The sequence below is a fragment of the Rhinolophus ferrumequinum genome, chromosome 2, assembly GCF_004115265.2.
Source record: "Rhinolophus ferrumequinum isolate MPI-CBG mRhiFer1 chromosome 2, mRhiFer1_v1.p, whole genome shotgun sequence".
NCBI lineage: Eukaryota > Metazoa > Chordata > Mammalia > Chiroptera > Rhinolophidae > Rhinolophus > Rhinolophus ferrumequinum.
This window is the reverse complement of record NC_046285.1, coordinates 6,771,160-6,792,809: the sequence shown is the minus strand read 5'-3', so window position 1 is coordinate 6,792,809 and position 21,650 is coordinate 6,771,160. Positions and strand designations below refer to the sequence as shown.

General features: G+C 34.7%; 1 pseudogene; it reads left to right on the top strand.

Annotated features, from left to right (window-relative positions):
* Positions 1-6,509: 6,509 nt before the first annotated feature.
* Positions 6,510-8,174, top strand: LOC117037781 (chondroitin sulfate N-acetylgalactosaminyltransferase 2-like; annotated as a pseudogene).
* Positions 8,175-21,650: the final 13,476 nt, after the last annotated feature.

Below are 21,650 nucleotides of genomic sequence, written 5' to 3'. Positions count from 1 at the left end.
AACATTAAAAAAGACAAAAATTGACATCTATCTGTGTTTCCATATTGGAAGACTGTATATTGAAACTATGTTAGTTTTTTTCACATAATTCTACAGATTCAATACAATCCAAATCAGATATCAACAGTGTATTTTGTGCATCTTTATATGCTAATTCTAAAATATATATGGAAATGCAAAATACCATGTTTAGCTGAAACACCCTTGAAGAGGAAGAACAAAGTGGAAGCACTTGCTCCATCACTTCTGAATTAAAAGAGTATTAATGCATGAATTAGACAAATAGACCAATAGAACAGAGCAGAACTTTTATGACAAAGGTAGCATGCAGAGCAATGGAATAGAATCATCTTTAATAAATTGTACTATGACAATTGGAAATCTATATTTAAAAAATTGAACCCTGACCTTACATTATACACAAAATAAAAATCAAATCAAGTCATAGATATTTTTGTGTCTGGTTTAAGAAATTTTTCTACCCCCTGATCATAAAGAGACAGTTCTTAATTGTTTCCTGGAAGATTTTGGTTCTCCAATTTAGGTTATAGAGCTAACAGAGAAGGGTGTTTGTTTGACATTGTGATAGAAAAACATTTTTTAAACAAACACACACTCAAAACAAACAAACAAACAAAAACTCACCAAAAATAGAAATAAACAAAAGTTAAAAATTGATAAATTGCACTTCATTAAAATTAACAAATCCTGCTTTCAAGGACACTATTAAGAGAGTAATAGATAATCCACAGAAGTGGAGAAGATATTTACAACAAACATAACAGGCAAAAGATTAGTATCCACAACATATAAGTAACTACAAATAAACATTTTTTTAAAAGAACTAGATGGAAAGATGGGCAAATCACCTCAATATTTACTTTATAAAATAAGACATGCAAATGGCTCATAAGCAAAAGAAAAACTGCTCAACTTAATTAGAAATCAGGTAAACTCTAATTAAAATATAATGAGTTTTATATACCCATCAGGTTATTTTAAAAAATTAAAAGCCCTACAATATCAAAGGTTAACAAGGATATGGAGTAGTAGGAACTATCATATATGACTGCTATGAATGTAATTGACACACTTTGGCAAACAATTTGGCATCATGTAGTCAAGTACAAGAATCAGTCTGTACACTGTAACACAGCAATTCCAGTTTGGTGTGTACGCTGAAAAAAAAAGTATGTGAACTGAAAACAACTCAAGTCCATCTAGAGTAGTATGAATAAATACAATTTGGTATATTCATGGAATGGGGCATTGCAGAGCAAATGAAAACAAATAATTTACATTTACTCACAACAACACAGATGAATCTTACAAACAATGCTGGATAAAAGATTAAAAAAAGACACCAAAGAATACTTACACTGTGATTCAACTCACGTATAGTTTGAAAACAAGAACATACAAAACTATAATATATTACCTAAGATTCATGTATAAATGTTGAAATTAAAAAAAAAAAAAGTTCAAAATACCTATGGAAGAGCTCCAAGATGGTGGAATACATATACATTGTGCCTACTTCCTTCCCCGAACACATTAAAATTACAACTAAATTATAGAACAATCAACCTGGAGAACCATCTGAAGTTTTTTTCCTTTCCCTTTTCACAGATATGCAAGTGGTTTTTTTTTTTTTTTACCCAAGCTAGTTTAACTTGCATTTTAATATAATAAATATAATTTCATTCAGAGGATCTAGGTAACCTGCCCCTACTCACACTCCTCTCTATGTGTAGGACAACAACCAGGAGATTTCTGCATTGACAATAAATTATAATAATGTATATATAAAATAATGATCGTTTTACAATTTATGTGTGGTTTATACCTGATACATCTAGTAATTAATATTAAACTTTTTTAGACTGGTGAATTACATATAATGCTTAGATCTATTAAATTGTGTATATAATATTTAACATGCATGAAAAAGAAGGAAATCCTGCCACTTTGAACAGCATGATGAACATGATGGTCATTGTGCTTAGTGAAATAAGGCAGACAGAGAAAGACAAATACTGCATGGTATCACTTATATGTGGAACATAAAAAAAAAAAGTCAAACTCAAAGAAACAGAGAGTAGAACGGTTACCAGGGTGAGAGGATATGGGAAATGAGGAGATGTTGGTCAAAGGGTACAAAGTTTCAGTTTTAAGATGAATAAGTTCTGAGCATCTAATGTACAGCTTGGTTACTGTAGTTAATAATACTGTATTATATACTTGAAACGTGCTAAGAGAGTAGACATTAGGGGTTGTCATCATTAAAAAGGTAACTATGTGAGGTGCTGTATGTATTAAGCAACCTGATTGTGGTAATCATCTCAACATATACATATATCAAATCATCATCACATTGGACATTTTAGACTTATTACAATTTTATTTGTCAATTATACTTCAATAAAGCTGGAGAAAATAGCATACATATTTTTTCAGATTGAATACAGCCTCTAAATAATGTTAATTCACTTAAGATAACCTACTAAAATTTGTCTAAGAATGATTTCATACAATTTGTATTGATTTTAACAATTTGAAAAGAGTAGGAAACAAAGTTTCCTTTCTTTTAGAGACATTTTAATATGTATATAAAATGTATGTCAGTCTAACATCTGAAAAGTTCCATAGGGCACAAGGAGATAAAGTAAGAGGTCAAGCTAAAACAAAGCAATAAAAGGAAAAGACACATTTTTAAGGAATAATAGACATCAGAACACATGCCCATTCACATCACATCATCTTATGTAGAGCCATGTACTACCTAATATTTACTTAAAATGGATGATCTCCATAACAACCAGAGGATCCAATGATACATGAGCTGACTGTGAAGTGCAGACATTTGTATTTCTTACAGTAAAATTGATTATAAAATAAGCACAATTAATTATGGATTTCTATTAGTTTAACCTAAATATATGTGGGTAATAGATTTTTAAATATGTGATATCTAGACTGCAGTTGATGATGTCAATATTATTTTTCTATATATTTCTTCTTCCTTTTTAGCCTCCCATTTTTGCTTTGGTGATTTAAAAGTAAAGGTTAGCAAAACTAAAGTCAATGAGATTTAAGGTGAATGTATTACACAGAAAAATGTCTTCCAAAGATGTCCGTGCTCTAGTCTCTGGAACCTAAGAAGATGTTACCTTATATGGCAAAAGGGACTTTGCAAATGTAATTAAGGGCACAAACATTGAGATGGAAGAATTATTATGAATTATTTGAGTGAGCCCAATCTAATCACATGAGTCCTTAAAAACAGAAAACCTTTCCTAGATGAGGTCAGAAAAAGGCTCAGGGTGATGCTACACTAATGGCTTTGAAAATGGTGTCTGTGAAAATGAAGGAAGGGAACATGAGCCAAAGAATGCAGGTGGCCTCTAGGAGCTGGAAAAGGTAAGGAAAATGAGTTTCTATAAAGCAAGGCAGCCATGCTGACACCTTGATTTTAGCCCAATGAAACCTGTTGCAGACTTCTGACCTACAAAACTGCAAAATACTAAATCTGTATTGTTTAAGTCACTAAATTATGACTTTGCAGTAGTTTCTTATAGCAGCAGTAGGATATTAATAAACCAGCTGTGATATTGTGTGCTTTAACAAAACCAATTAAAACAAGAGAGAGGAAGAGTCCCACACTCCCTCATCCCTACTGCATAGGATGTGATTTGACATATCTAAGCAAAGCAAATGTCCCTTCAAAACATTGATGGGCCCAACCATGAATTAGCAGGTTACAACCAGCATACAAGAGCCCTGGGAGTATTCCAAGGGCTTCATGAAACATTGTGTGCTCTGCCAGGCTCTGTTTTATGCCACATCAAGCCTCCTTCAACTGCATACACTATACTGAATCATAATTAAATGTGAAAACAGGCCCAAGCCTGCATGTTTTCCTTAAACAAACTACCAGGTCAGTTAAACAGAAAATGTATTGTTCCTAAGACATTTTTTGGGTGTAGATATGTGTATATATTTACATATATTTTTAATAAGAAAAACCTTTCCTAAAAAGATTATTTTTCTTTCCAAAAATCCTTGCTCAGAATGGCTGTAATAAGAAGGGGGAGATTGAAAATTTTCACATGCATCTCATTTATATATGAAATTACTTTTAACTAAAGGCATTTTCTTTTCTGAAATGAAGCATACAATGGGTGTTTTATGTATGATATTGGATGGAACACTCTTCTTTCTCAGAATTGTATAAACAAGACTTACATCCTGGATCCTCATTTTAAACAGAAGCACACAGGTACCAGTATAACAAAATATTCTCTATAAGCTGGTTAAATTGAGTCTTCAAAACACATATAAAATGTTTATTGACACAAGTTTTATTGTTTCACTCCACAATAAAAGGAATCAAATTTGGCTCTCTCTGTTGGTTTTTAATATTTTGTAGCTATATATTACTTGATCTCAGTAATTCTCAAAGTGTGGTCCAAGGACAGCTGGGGTCCTAAGCTTTTTTAAGGGATCTAAGAAGTATTACCTTTTCCAGTGACATATCCACATGAAGCCAGATTTTCTGCATTTACTTCAGTCTAAACAAAATATCCCAACAGACTAAATGCAGAAGCATATAGGTGAACCCAGTTCTGCAGTTTAGACAAGCATTAAAGAAATTGCAAAAATGTAAAACAATGACACTCTTATCACTATTTTTAAAATTTTGGATAATATAGATGTTGTCTTAAAGATTTTATTATATTTCAATATGTAATGGTTTATTAACATCATTTTAAAATGAGTTAATATGAAATGATATTAATGTCACAGTGTTAACTTCTAATATGATAAATATTTCTAGGTAGAATCCACCAAAGCAAACATTTTTTGGGGTCCTCAATTACTGTTAAGAGTGTAAACAAATTCTGAGGCCAAAAAGTTTGAAAACAACAGCTTAACCTCAACCGTCTTCCCAACTCTCTGGGAAGACTTTACATTACTTTAAATGTAAACAAATTAAACATTCCAATCAGAAGACATAGGGTAGCTGAATGGATAACAAAAAACAAGACCCATACATGTATTATATACAAGAGACTCATTTCAGATCAAAAGATACACACAGACTGAAACTGAAGGGATGGAAAAGGTGTTTCATTTGAATGGAAATGAGAATAAAGCTGGGGTAGCAATACCTATGAGGTCTGACAATTAAGTTCACAAATTTGTTGCAACAATGTTCCTAACCTTTTTTGATATCAGAGGGATTATTCATTGTAAATTTGTACAAACTGGACAAACAGTTAACCAAGTTTACTATTTGAAAGTGCTGAAAAGACTGTGTGAAAAAGTTAGATGAAACAACCTAAAATTTTCACCAACAATTCATAGCTCTTGCATCATGACAATGCACCAGCTCACACAGCATTGTCTGTGATGGAGTTTTTAGTCGGTAAACAAATAACTGTATTGGAACACCCTCCCCACTCACCTGATCTGGCCCCAAATGACTTCTTTCTTTACCCAGAGATAAAGGAAATATTGAAAGGAAGACATTTTGATGACATTCAGGCCATCAAGGGTAATACGATGACAGCTCTGATGGCCATTCCAGAAAAAGAGTTCCAAAATTGCTTTGAACAGTGCACTAGGTGCTGGTGTCAGTGCATAGCTTCCCAAGAGGAGTATTTCAAACGTGACCATCGTGATATTCAACAATGAGGTATGTAGCACTTTTTCTAGAAAGAGTTCATGAACCTAATTGTCAGACCTTGTATATCAGACAAAATACACTCTAAAAAAAAGGTTATGATAAGAGATTATGATAAGAGGTTATGATAAGGAGATTACATAATGATAAAGGATCAATCCAACAAGAGTATATAAACCTTGTAAACATTTATGCACCCAACACAGTAGCACAGAAATACATAAGCAAATATTGACCAACATAATGGGAGAGATTGACAGTAATACAGTCATAATAGGGGACTCCAACACCCCATTGATACCAATGGACATTTCTTCCAGACAGAAAATCAACAAGGAAATGGCAGCCTCAAATGGCACGCTACACTAGATGGATTTAATTAATATTTTTAGAGCATTTTATTCCAAAGCAGCAGAATATATATTCTTTTCAAGTGCACATGGAACATTTTCCAAGATAGACCATATGTTAGGACACAAAACAAGTCTCAATAAATTTAAGAAGATTAAAATCATATCAGGCGTCATCTCTGACCACAATGGTATGAAACTAGAGATCAATTACAAGAAAAAAAACTGAAAAACACACAAACACATGGAGACTAAATAATATGCTAGTAAATAATGAATACGTCAACAATGATATCAAGGAAGGAATCGAAAAATACCTTGCGACAAATGAAAATGAAAACACAGTGACCCCCAAAATCTATGGGACACAGGGAAAGCAGACATAAGAGGGAAATTCATAGCAATATAGGCCTACATTAAGAAATAAAAAAAACCTCATATAAACAATCTAACGTTATACTTAAAAGAACTAGATGGAGATGAGGGTAAGGGGGATCAAATATATGGTGATGGAAGGAGAACTGACTCTGGGTGGTGAACACACAATGTAATTTATAGATGATGTGATACAGAATTGCACACCTGAAATCTATGTAATTTTACTAACAATTGTCACCCCAATAAATTTAAAAAAAAAAAAGAAAGAAAGAAAGAAAGGAAGGAAGGAAGGAAGGAAGGAAGGAAGGAAGGAAGGAAGGAAGGAAGGAAGAAAGAAAGAAAGAAAGAAAGAAAGAAAGAAAGAAAGAAAGAAAGAAAGAAAGAAAGAAAGAAAGAAAGAAAGAAACTAGAAAAAGAACAGCACTCAAAGCCCAAAGTAGAAGGAAGAAAATGATAAAGATCAGAGCAGAAATTAGAGAAAGAGGGTCTAAAAAAAATCAATACAAAAGATCAATGAACAAAATTGATAAGCCTTTTAACCAGATTTATCAAGAAGAAAAGAAGACCCAAATAAATACAATCAGAAAGTCAAAGAACATAAGTGACAACTGACACCACAGAAATACAAAAGGATTATAAGACAATATTATGGGGTTGTCTGCACGGTAGTGTGCCCGTCGTGAGGGTGGTGAGGCAGCCCAGCCCTGTAGGGCAGGACGCCCTCGGCTCCTACCGTGCCTGGGCGGAGGCTGCTGGCAACCCCTGTGGATTGCAGACTGGGGAGTTGTTGATTATTGCACCGAGAGAGACAAGGGTAACACGGTATGAACTCCTCTTTAAGAAAGCAGGCTTTATGGAGTTTAGACACGTGACCCTCTTCCACCCTTTTGGACCTCTCATGAAAGTGAAGAGCAAGATGATTGACATTAGTAGATTAGTTATTAACATTATTGTGCCCCTTGCTTGCTGAAAGAACTGAAGCATTTGTGCAATTTATGCAGAACTTCAGGGATGTATGTATTCATAAGGACAGGAGGATTCGTCTTACAGTGGTGTATTTTGGCCAAGAAGGACTGTCTAAAGTCAAGTCCATCCTAGAATCTGTCACAAGTGAGTCTAATTTTCACAATTACACCTTGATCTCATTGAATGAAGAATTTAACTGCGGACGAGGACTAAATGGGGGTGCGCGAGCTTGGGACAGTGGAGAGGTCTTGATGTTTTTCTATGATGTTGATATATATTTCTCAGCTGAGTTCCTTAACAGCTGCCGGTTAAATGCTGAGCCAGGTGAAAAGGTGTGTTACCCTGTGGTGTTCAGTCTTTACAACCCTGCCATTGTTTACGCCAGTCAGGATGTGCCCCTCCTGTGGAGCAGCAACTGGTTCTCAAAAAGGATTCTGGCTTTTGGCGAGATTTTTGGCTTTGGAATGACTCCTCAGTATCGATCAGATTTGCTGACCGTTGGTGGATTTGACATGGAAGTGAAAGGCTGGGGTGGAGAAGACGTCCACCTTTATCAAAAATACCTGAAAGGCGACCTGATTGTGAGCCGGAGCCGGGTCCCTGGCCTTTTCCATGTCTGGCACGAGAAGCGCTGTGCCCACGAGCTGACACCGGAGCAGTACCGCGTGTGCATCCAGTCCCAGGCCATGAGCGAGGCCTCTCGCTCGCACCAGGGGATGCCGGTCTTCCCGAAGGAGACAGAGGCCCATCTCCGCAAGCAGGCATACAGGACAGACAGCGACGCTGGGGGCTGATGTCGCCGTGATACCTGGCCTGACACAACCAGCCCTACGTATTTAGCCTTAATCCCAGTTCCAGACGCAGTGCCTGCCTCCTACAGAGAAGTCACGCTGAACTTTTGTGTTCTTTCTGACTGGGTTTTGGCAGGGCCTCCTGTGGGGGGTGCTTCCGAACAGAGAGGGTAGCATGAGGTTGTACGCTTTTGCTTTGTATCATCTCTTTGTAGCATGGATCCATATGTATTTATTATCATTTTTCCTGGTATGTTAATATATGCCACATCTGTATTTGTATTGTTATAATACTTGGAGAATTTCACTGAAGGGAGAAAAAACAAAATTTAATGAGGTATACCACAAAATCACACTGATTTAAGAAAAGGGGAGGAGGGAAAATAGTATAAATGGAAATCTGAATTACAGAATATTTTAGAGATATATATTAGTTGCAGATAGAATGGTTTTAATTGAGGTATAAATTATATTAATGAAATAAGATGAACACGAAATTGTATTCAGATAGGACTATACTATGTTATTTTTCACACATGGATCTTTTACCATAGGGTCAATTGCTAGATCCAGAAATTGGTGATATGGTAAAAAGCATGCATAGATTTTTGAACCTTTGGATATTAAAAGGGACCTCTGTGTATAAACCCCTGAAAATTCACAGAAGAAAAAGCATTACTCTTTTGGCTCAGTAAATCATATCGCCTGAAATACAAATGCCAAATCTCTCAGTGCTACCTGAATTCAATTTTACAATGACTCTTACTAATTATTATTACAAGTTTCTTAAGTTGGGGTAGCACTTAGGCTTTTTTTAAAGATGTGTAAAATGTTCTCTGCAAAATTAGTCAGGTCATTGTCGCCTTTTACAAGTAATACTTTTACAAGTATTTTACAAATATACAAGTATTTATTAAGAAGATCAGTGTATTACAGTATTTAAAGTGAGGTAACCTAATAATTTTTAAAGGAAAGTTGCCGCTTATTTTTTGACAGAATTAAAGGATTGTGCCTTTTCTCCTGTTTTTTTGCTTGTTTGTTTGTTTTTGTTTGGTTTTTTAACTATCATAGCTTTTAGTTTAAAGATGGAAGCTAAGCAATGGAAACATTAATATGTATTTGACATTAAATAGTACCAATAAAGTATTTTATTACCAAAAGTTTAAAAAAAGAAAAAGAAAATATTATGAACATTATGTGCCAACAAATTGGACAACCTGGATGAAATAGATAAATTCCTAGAAATATACAATCTTCCAAGACTGAGTTAAGAAAAAACAGAAAATCTGAACTGACCAATTACTACTAACGAAATTCAATCAATAGTCAACAAGCTCCCAACAAAATACGTCCTACATCAAATGGCTTCACAGATTAGTTTTACAAAACATTCAAAGAAGAATTAATACCTATCCTTTCCAAAAAATTCAAGAGAAGGATCCTAAGCTTATTTTATTACCGTGATTCAAAATCAGACAGATATTACATAAAAAAATAATTTTAGGCCAGTATCTCTGATGCAAAAATCATCAACAAAATATTAGCAAACTGAATTCAACAATACATTAAAAAGATCATACACCATGATCAAGTGGGATTTATTCCTGGGGTGCAAGTTGATTCAATATCCAAAAATCGATTATCATGATGCACCACATAAATAAAATAAAAGATAAAAATTATATAATTATATCAATAGATGCAGAAACAGTGTTTGACAAAATCCAGCATCGATTTATGATAAAAACTCTCAGTAATATGGGAATAGAAGGAATATACCTCCACATATAATAAAAGCCATATTTGCCAGTGATACATCTGATAAAGGGTTAATATCTAAAATTTATGAAAAACCCATACAACTCAACACCAAAACAACAACCAACCCAATTAAAAACTGGGCAGAGGACATGAAGAGATAATTCTCTAAAGAGGACACACAGATGGCCAACAGACATATGAAAAAATGTACAACATCACTAATCATTAGAGAAATGCAAATAAAAACCACAATGAGATACCACCTCATTGCAGTCTGAATGGATATAATGAATAAATCAACAAACAACAAGTGCTAGTGAGGATGTAGGGAAAAAGGAACCCTCATGCACTGTTGGTGGGATTGCAGATTGGTGCAGCCACTATGGAAAACAGTATGGAAGTATCTCAAAAAAATGAAAATGGAACTACTTTATGAACCAGCAATTCCACTCTTGTGTACCTATCCAGAGAAATCCAAAACACAAATTCGAAAAATATACGCACCCCTATGTTTATTGCAGCACTATTCACAATAGCTAAGACATGGAAACAACTGAAATGCCCATCAGTAGATGACTGGATTAAGAAACTGTGGTACATTTACAGAATGGAGTATTACTTGGCCATAAAGAAGAATGAAATCTTACCATTTGCAATGATATAGATGGACCTAGAGAACATTATGCTAAGTGAAGTAAGTCAGACGGAGAAAGACAAATACCATATGATCTCACTTATATGTGTAATCTAAAGAATAGAATAAACGAACAAACAAAATGGAAAATAATCTGATGGTTCCTAGATGGGAGGGGGTGGGGATGGGGGAGAAAGTAAAGGGATTACAAAGTACAAATTAATAGTCACAATATTGCCAGGGGGATACTAAAGACAGTTTGAGGAATATAATCAATAATGTAAAGATTTTGTAGGGTGTCAGATGGGCACTTGTCTTATTAGGGAAACCATTTCACGGACTGTGTAGATGCCTGACCACTGCATTGTACACCTGAAGCTGAATAATATTAAATATCAAATATCAAATATCAAATATATATATATATAGTCAAGGGATGTGGAGTACAACATAGGGAATATAGTCAATGGAATTGTAATACCTATATACAATGTCAGAGGGATAGTAGACTGGGGGGCTATCACTTTGGGAGGGGTGTAAATGTCTATTACATTGTTTTGTACCCTGAACCAAATAAAAAATAAATAAACAAACAATATGAAGAAAAAATATATATATACACACACACATATCTACATACATATATATATATATGCAGAGGACCTGAATAGACATTTCTCCAAAGAGGACATACAGATGGGCAATAGACCTATGAAAAGGTGCTCCTCATCACTAATCATCAGAGAAACGCACAGTAAAACACAATGAGCTATCACCTCACACCGGTCAGAATGGCCATCATCAATAAATCAACAAACAACAAGTGTTGGCAAGGATGCAGAGAAAAGGGAACCTTCATGCAGTGTTGGTGCAATTGCAAATTGGTGCAGCCACTGTGGAAAATTATTTGGAGGTAACTGAAAAACTTAAAAACAGAACTATCTTATGGCTCATCAATTCCACTTCTGGGTATTTATTCAAAGAAATCCAAAACACAAATTTGAAAAGATGTATGCACCCCTATGTTCATTGCAACACTATTTTCAATAGCCAAGATTTGGAAGCAACCCAAATACCCATCAATAGGTGATTGCATAAAGAAGATGTTGTACATATAGACAATGGAATATTACTCAGCCATAAAAAAGGATGAAATCTTACCATCTGCAACAACATGGATGGATCTAAAGAGCATTACACCAAGTGATATAAGTCAGACTGAGAAAGACACCTACCATATTATCTCATTTACATGTGGAATCTAAAGAACAAAATAAATGAACAAACAAAATATAAACAGACTCATAGATACAGAGAACAAACTGTAGGAAGTGTTTGCTGCCAGAGGAAGGGTTGTGGGGAGCTGGGTGAAAAAAGTCAGGGGATTAAGAAATACAAATCCGTAGTTACAAAATAGTCCCAGGGATGTAAAATACAACATAGTGAATATAGTCAATAATGTTGCAACAACTATGTATAGTGCCAGGTGGGTACTAGACTAATGGGGGGATCAATGCATAATGATACATGTCTAACCACTATGCCATACATCTGAAACTAATATAAAATAATATTGAATGTCAACTGTAATCGAAACAATATATAAATAAATAAATAATTTTTAAAAAAGAAAATAAAAACTTGGAAACTACTGATTTGTCCTCAGTAGATAAAGTGGTGACCAAAATTCTCAAATGCTCTTAAAAGACTTTTAGTGTGAGGACTTTGATATAAAAAAATAAACACCTATTTTAATGAAGCAAACAAAAATCACAGCAGGTTTTTGAAGATTCCAAAAAGAGTAGTTTTGTATAAAATGTGAAGTGTGTAAAATGTCTGTTTTCTTTGTGCTCCATTTTATCTCTTTAAAGAAAATGTTCCATATGAAAGGGTCATATCTTTGTGTGGACTTTCTGATTTTGCATAGCTAATATTCCTTATTTCCTAGTTTGCTTTGGATAGTTCAATAACATATCCACTCACTCCCCTTAGGGGAAAAGGAGGCTGCTACGTGTCACTGCGTTCACATATACATTTCAAACTGCCTTAATTATCCTTAGAAATTGAAGTAAATGTTTATAACTTTTAAAAATGGCATTTTTATTTACTCCTCCTCACTTTTATAATCTAGTGCTAATCTACATTGCCTTTTTTATCACCCAGTATTTCACCACACATGCTCTTTGATCCCAACCAGTTCACTGTCTTCATAGACTTCATTAATTCCATTAACCATTCATAAACTCTGGCCCTTGTCCTCCAAAAATTAGGGTCTGGTTGAAGGAAATAAACTCTGTCCCAAATAACTGACGTGCAAAGAAAATGATAAAAATGTCTCAAAAAAGAAAACATGCAAAGAATGTGCTTGTGGTAAAGACTGACAACTATCCATACCATATCCAGGCTTCTCTTCTTCTTAATCTCTTAATGCCAGAATGTTATTCTGGCCCAAAGTGTTCTTAGCTGTCTTTGTAGTTATGTGAGCCTTTTTACTAAGTTGACTTGCAGCTGATGGGGCCGTAAAACTCTCTGATTAATGAAATAAAAGCCAAAGTTTAGTTGAATTTTTTGGCAACCTCTTTATGGGGGGCTCATCACTTTTTTGGAGTGTTTCCTGCTGCCTAAAACTTGAACAAGATGGTTAGAGCACCAGCAATCACCTTGGATGATGAGATAATCCAAAACGGAAAGTAAGCAGAAAAATAAAAGGAGTCTGAAGCTTTGATGATTTTGAAGTCATAAAAAATAAACACCTATACTGCTCAGGTTATTAAGTGGTGGCAGGGGGTTCTGTTATATAAAGTGAACCTGATCCTAAATGATATGATACTCTTGGAAATTCAAAGTCTAGAAAAAAAGCAATACTTCTACCGGATGTGTTTAGTAACATTTGAGGTAAACCTTAAAGACTGAACCAAATTTTATCACGTGGTCAATGTCAGAGAAATCCACAAAAGAGAAGATTTCAAAGAAGTTGTATGCACAATGTATCAAATTTAATAAAAAAAAGAGCTCCTTCCTAAACATGTGTGCACCCCTTCTCAATTAAAAGGCCGTTATTCTTCACATCTCATTCTCCCTATGACCTAGTTCAAAAATCACCTTCCTCATAACTGCCTTCCCATTGGATTCTCAGTAGTAGCTCCTATAGAGCCAAAAGCCCACTCACTCATACGCAATCCTGCATCATTTGTTATTCAAAGCTTTTGGGTTTTTTTTCATTTCTTATCCCACAATGTAGATAATAGGCTTTCTGATGTCAGACAGTGATATTTAAATCCCCATCTTCATAGTCTTTGCACATCCTACAAGCTTAATCATGAAAATGCATAATTTTCAACCCTCCTTAAAATGTCTTTATGAGCAATCGGCCTGGCCTGCATGCTGAGCATTTAAGTAGAAAATAAATACATAAATAGCAATTCTATAGTGTCTGATAGCTTACAAAGGGTTTCATACCCATTGTTTTACAGCAACTTTGTGAGTTTGGTATCATCCATGTACCTTTCTATTTAAGAAAATATAAAGTCGAACCTGATCCGTTGTGCCAGGCTTAAGTAGTACTAAGCATGTAAATAATTACAGTACAATGGAGAAGCATTCATATCTTAGTGTTAGGTTGGGGTACCAATCTAACAGAAGCCAGAGTAAGGTCCCAGGAGAGCTTAAAGGACTGAGAATAGAGCAGCTTTCTGTTGGTGCGGGCCTGAGAGCTCAAAGACGGAATGATAGGTGAGTGGAGTTGTAAAGGATAAAAGGTACCTGGAAGTCCGGAAGAAAGGGCATTACAGCTGAACCGAACAGCATTTGTAAATACATTGAGCTGACACAGCATGGCCCATTTGAGGAAAAGCAAGTCATTGGGCATAGCCAAAAGGCAGAGGAAGTATGGAGAGTTTAAAGTGAGACTGGCGAATTAGACAGAGGCTGGAGAGAAAAGACAGACATTGTGTACTTACTAGCTCTATCATTACTTTTACCAGAAGGTAAAGAAAAGTTGCAAATGGATTTTAAGCAAGGGAGCTCTGTGGTCAGATTTACAATTTGGAAAGTTAATTCTGAATTCAGTGTCACAACTTATACAAGTAAACAACAGTAAAATTTTCACAAGACTTTATGACACATACGAGAGCAAAGTAGTGTTGAATTTCCAAGCACTGAGGCACATAATTCTGCAGCTGATTTTGTATATTAAAAAATTTTACTGAGGTGCTAGCAGTACAATGAAATGCAGCTACATAAATATGATTTTTCAGGATTTCAAAACAACTGTATCCCTGCCTCTCAGCGAGAGAGAGGGAGAGAGAGAGAGAGAGAGAGAGAGAGAGAGAGAGAGAGAGAGAGAGAGAGAGACTATGATTCACGAAACGGCAGTATCTGTTAACAAATCATATATATTTGCTGCTTTTTCATATTTTAGGTTGACTTGTTTATTTATCTTTATGCCCCTCCATTAAAACTGAGAATCAATTATTTAAACTATTACAAGCTGACTAAAAAGAAATAATTGTATTTTTCTTTCTCAATTGCTCTTTCTTATTTCTTCTTTAAAAAATATAAAAACTGCACTTGTATCAATTTCAAAGGTCATCAATAATACTTTAGTAGCAGCAACATTAATCAAATAGTGAAAAGTGTCTTACTTTTTTTATCCAGAAGTATTCAAAGGTATTTTATATCCTTTCACCCATAAAAATAGCTTAGTGCACCATGAGAATTTATTCAAGACTGGATAAAATGAATTAACTGTCTAAATGAACCAGGCAAGTTAGAGCTACTTCTTTTGCCAACAACTGTATCTATGCTAACATGTTAATGTACTTTTTGGGAAAACGCCAAAGATGATACTATGGACCTTATTTCCTCTTTCTGCCCATACGTTTAAAAAAAAAAAAAGTTTCACTCTGAACATGTTGAATAAGTCTCTTTGCCTCAGGCGAGTGGAGATGAGTTTGTCATCCGGTATGATACTATAGGTTTTTGAGGAAACTGAAAATGAATTTTACCTCTACTATTAGCCAGTTGTGAGATTGGGTAAGTTGCTTGACCTCACATAACCTGTTTGCTTGTTTTTTTAACAGTAAAATGAGGATAATATATTTTAAGGATTAAATAATATATTCTATATTAAGTTTAGCAGTGTCTGGCAGACAATAAGTGTTCAATGTAAACTACTATTACTATTATAATATTTCTATTATTAGAAATATTTTACTTGTTTTTCTTCTGCCTACTGGGTAATAAGGCCGTCCTTGCTGGGGAGAAATTCCACTTACCACAAAACTCCTGTCAATCCATCATTTTATTTTTCAAAATTATTTTTTAAGGGCAAACTATGCCATAGTGGTTAAGAAATCTACTACCCTAAAATCTCATCCTTGGTTTTTGTGCAGATTTATAACTTTAAGCTCCAAAACCAGTTTAAGGTGATCTTAGATGGTTACTATCCACTGAAGTATAATCAAATGATCTCAGGGTGGCCTGGTGGCTCAGTTGGTTAGAATGCGAGCTCTGAACAACAGGGTTGCTGGTTCGATTCCCACATGGGCCAGTGAGCTACGCCCTCTGCAAGTGGATAGAAGACAACAAGCTTCCACTGAGCTTCCGGAGCGGTGGCTGCATGGCTGTTGGTTAGAGCACAAGCTTTCAACAACAAGGTTGCCGGTTCAATTCCCACCCTGTGGGATGGTGGATTGTGCCCCCGGCAACTAAAGATTGAAAACAGCGACTGGACTTGGAGCTAAGCTGTGCCCTCCACAACTAGATTGAAGGACATTGACTTAGAGCTGATGGGCCCTGGAGAAACACACTGTTCCCCAATATGCCCCAATAAAATATTTTTTAAAAAAATGATCTCACAAAAGATATCTAGACCCTAAGCTTTGAGGAATTTCAAAAATGATTATTTTCAAAATCAGTGAGGTCAAAGATAGTCAAACACACTCAGAAAAAAGAAAACTAAATTGTGAGCAAAAACCAGAACGATAAAAGTAGACTTTACATATTTATATTATCACAGATTACAGCATGACTATGCTTGCTGTGCATAAAAAAAATATTCGACAAACTCACAAGTATCTGCACATCATAGGAAACTAGAAAAACTGACAAATCAGACTTGAAAAATAACCAAATGCAGTTTGAAGAAAAAAATTACAAAAATATAATACAATAAAAATATAAAATACAAAATAATTATTAAAATTCAATACAATTAAATAAAGTATAAAAATCAAATATGAAAATTTAAAAATGTGCTCAGTGGACATGTTTGGAAGCAAACCAGGAACAGCAATAATCTGAAAGATAGGTCAAGAGAAAATATCCAGAGAGCTGCAAGTAGATATACAAATATTAGAAAATAGAACAGAATGTAAAAGACAAGAAGATTTTAGTGAAAAATTCCAGAAGGAATTGATAGTATTTCTAAATTTGTACGTACCTAATTATGTAGCCTCAACAAACAAACAAACAAACAAACAAAAACCACTTATTGGTGGAACCAAAAAAAGGACAAATCCGTAATTATAGTGGGAGACTGTGATATACCTCTTTTAATGTTTGGTAGAATAAACAGAAAAATAAGTAAGGAAATAGATGATTTAAAAATATAATTAATGAAATTGACCTGTGGACATGATACCCTACAATTGTAGAATACATATATTTTCAAGCACACATTGGACATTCACAAAATTGACTATATACTGGCCATAAAGTCCATGTCAACAATATCAAAGGATTGGAATTACAAAGAAAATTAGAAAGGGACACAAAATAACTTCTGAGTTTTGGAGTTTAATAGCTTACCCTGAATGGTAGTAACATGAACAACCATTTTATAATTTGTTAAGCTATATAGCCAAGTTTTATGTACTTTTTAAATATGTGATTCCTATTTCACAATATTCTTTGAATTTTAATAATTTATTTTACTTTTCAATTACAGTCTCTTTGTCAATTTTTTGGAAGAGTTTGAGGAGGATAAGTATTAAATCATCATTGAATGTTTGATAGAATTCACTAGGGAAGCCATCTGGTCCTGAATTTTTGCTTTTGTGGAGGTCTTGGATGATTGTTTCAATTTCCATACTGTTGAATGGTCTGTTTAGATTTTTCCATTTCTTCGTGATTCAGCCTACGAAGGCTATATGTTTTTCAGAACTTGTCCATTTCTTCTAGGTTATTGAATTTGATGGCATATAGTCCTTCATAGTATTCTCATATGATTCTTTGCATTTCTGCGGTATCCATGGTAACTTCTCTTCTTTCATTTCTGATTTTGTTTAGTTGTGTCTTTTCTCTTTTTACCTTACTGAGTCTAGCCAAGAGTTTGTCAATTGTATTAATCTTTTCAAAGAACCAGCTCTTTGTTGTGTTAATTTTTTTTATTCTCTTTTTGTTCCCTATTTTTATTTAGTGCTTCTCTAATTTTTATTATTTCCTTTGTTCTGACTTTGGGCTTCATTTATTCTTCTTTTTCTAGTTCTTTAAGATATAACGTGAGGTTTTTTATTTGGCATTTTTATTGTTCCTTTAGAGAAACCTGCAATGATATAAATTTCCCTCTTCATACTTCTTTCACTTCATCCCAATAATTCTGATATGACATATTTTCATTCTCATTTGTTTCTATGCATCTTTTGATCTCTCCTCTTATTTCTTATTTGACCCGGTGGTTCTTTAATAGTATGTTGTTTAATCTCCACTTATTTGTGGTTTTTCCTACTTTCTTTTTGCAGTTGATATCCAATTACAAAGCCTTGTGTCAGAGCATATGCTTGGTATGATTTCAATCTTCTTAAATTTGGTGAAGCTAGTTTTGTGCTTCAATATATAATCTAGCCTTGAGAATGTTCCATGTACACTAGAAAAGAATATATAGTCTGGTGTTCTAGGATGAAGTTCTCTGTAAATGTCAATTATGTCCATTTGTTCTAATGTGTCATTTAAGGCAGATATTTCACTGATTTTCTGTTTTGATGATCTATTCATAGTTGTCAATGGTGTATTTAGGTCCTCTACTATAATTGTGTTTTTTTCAATTTCTTTCTTTAGTTCTGTTAGTAGTTGCTTTGTATATTTTGGTGCTCCCAGATTGGGGACATAGATATTGATAAGTGTTATGTCTTCTTGTTGTACTGTCCCCTTTATTGTTATGAAATGTCTATATTTGTCTCTTGTTATCTTTTTTATTCTGAAGTCTGTTTTGTCAGTTATCAGTATGTACACACCCATTTTTCTCTGGATGCCATATAAATGGAGTATTGTTTCCCACCCTTTCACTCTGAGTTTATATTTTTCCTTGTAGCTGAGATGTGTCTCCTGGAGGCAGCATATGGTTGGGTTTTGTTTTCTAATCCAATCTGCCATTTTGTTCCTTTTTATTGGTGAGTTCAGTCTATTTATATTTAAGGTGATTATTGATATATGAGGATTTCCTATAGCCATTTCATCTTTTGTTTTCTGGTAGCTTGGTGTCTTCATTGTTTCTTTGCCTTTTTGTTTCTGTCTGTTATTTTAGTTTGGTGGTATTATATGATTCTTTCTTCTGTTTCATCTTTTTTATGTTATGTGTTTCTGTTCTGGATTTTTTTTTTTTTTGAGTGGTACCATTGAGTTTAAGTAAAAGAAAGTTTCATATATACAGTAGTCCTTTTTCTTCAGCACGCTTATCTCCAGTCTCCTTTGCTAGTTTACTCCTCTCTCCTTTTATGCTTTTGTTGTCACAGATTATCCCTATTTATGTTGTGAGTTCATTTCTGAGTTGCAGTAGCAGATTGTCTCCTTATTATTTTCTATTTTTATTCTTTTTGTCCTTTACCTTTTAGGTTATGTTTAAGTGTATAATGTCCTATACTGTATAGGGGTTGCCATTTCCTGCTTCTGTCTGTTAGTAATCTTACCATGGTTTTGTATCCTGTTGTCTTTTTGTTTCAGGTAAAATAATCTCCTTCAGTATTTCCTGTAATGCAGGCCTTGTGATGGAAATTCCCTCAGCTTCTGTATTTTTGGAAAGGATTTTATTCCTTCTTCATATCTAAAGGATAACTTTGTTGGATATATTATTCTTGGCTGGTAATTTCTCTCTTTCAATACTTTGAATATTTGATTCCACCCCCTCCTGGCTTGTAGAGTTCCTGCTGAAAAATCTGATGATAACCTAATGGGCTTTCCTTTGTAGGTTACCATCTTCTTTTCCCTTCTTTTTCCCTTTTCTTTGTCATTAATTTTGATTGCTTAATACAATATGCCTTGGAGAAAAAAGCCTGTTGGGATTGAGGTAATTAGGTGTTCTATTTCCTTCTTGGATTTGAGAGTTCAGTTTTTTCCATAGGTTTTGGAAGTTCTCATCAACTATTTGTTTGAATAGGCTCTCTGTACTATTCTCTCTCTCACTTCTGGTATACTCAATATTCTTATATTACTCTTTCTACACTTGATCTTAGCCAAAAGGCCGAGAAGCGATATATATTACTCTTTCTGATGGAGTCAGATATTTCTTGTAGAATACCTTCATTTCTTTTAACTCTCAAGTCTCTCTCTTCTTCCATCTCTGTCATTTCCAGATTTCTATTTTCAATATCACTAATTCTTTCCTCTATCTTGTCAGCTCTATTTCCTAAACTGGCTATTTCATTCTTCATCTCTTTTATTGAGTTATTCAGCTCCAGAATTTTTATTTGGTTCTTTTTTAAAATTTCAATCTCTTTGGTAAAATATTTTTTTTGTTCATTGACTTTATTTCTGAGGTCATTAAACTGCCTACCTGAGTTTTCTTGCATCTCGAGTTTTTTCAGAACTACAATCTTGAATTCTCTGTCATTTAAGTCACATATTTCCACATCTTTAAAATCATTTTATGGAGAGTTTTCATTTTCTTTTTAATCTGCCTTGTTACCTTGGTTATTCATGGCAATTAATGAATTATTCTCTTCATGGACATCTAAAGGAGTCAATTCTACAGCAGGTTGATATAAAGAGGTTTTTTTGTTTTGTTTTGTTTTGTTTTGTTTTGTTTTGTTTTGTTTTGTTTTGTTTTGTTTTGCTTTCCAGTAGGTGATGCTGGAGCATTTTATTTTCTCTCGCGCACACTATTCCATCTTCTCACAAGGATGGGAGATTTCCTCCATAGGTGGGTTTCTTCTCTGTGACCAGGTCACCTTGCTCTCAGGATACCACCCCAGTGGGAGGATGTGGTGGGTAATGGAAAGGTGGGGGGAGGTGGTCAGGCTCTGTGGTTTGCTTTTCTGCCTGGCGGAACTATTACACTACAATTGTAGGAGCCCTTCTGTATTTGGTCTTTGCTCCCAGGTCTCTGCCCCAATCACTGGGTTCAGCCATATTATGTGCTGATTCTCTCAGGCAGGATTGCTGGAGCCACAGAAACTACCCCTGCAGTTTCAATCCTCCCCTTTCCCGAAGTGAGCTTCGGGCTGCATCCTGTGGCCCCAATCTTTGTACTTCTCCTTTCCCTCCTCCCCTTCTTCCCAATTTGCCCACCATCAGATGTTTCAATGTGCAGACTTCTCAGACATGTTTGTTTGTTACATAAGAAATCCTTTGTTGAATTATAGCTGTTCAATTTGTTGTAACTTCCATGGGAGATTTCAAAGAACATCCCTCATGCTGCCATGTTTCTGACATTACTCTTGTTTCCATTTTCTTGAAAAATCTTTTTCCATCCCATTACTTTCCGTCTCTGTGTGTCTCTTTCAATCTCAAGGAGGTCTCTTGTAGGCAGCATATGTAAGGGTCTTGTTTTCTTAACCATTCAGCCATCCTATATATTTTTTAAATTTTCTTTCCACAAGTTTATTCAACACCAAACAATTGCACCCAGTTTTCTGAGCTTATTTTCTGTCTACAAGTTTATTCAATACCCAATCATCGCTCCAACTTTACTGAGGTGGTAGACCACATCCACCAGTTGTGAGATGCTCCCCACCAACCAATCCAGCCTTGCTCAATTTATATTATGACTTTTAAAACATTCCTGTTCAGGCTACATTATGTAAAACCAGGGGCACACGTGATTATTTTCTTGCCACAATCTTATTCAACACCAAATAATTGCTCCTACT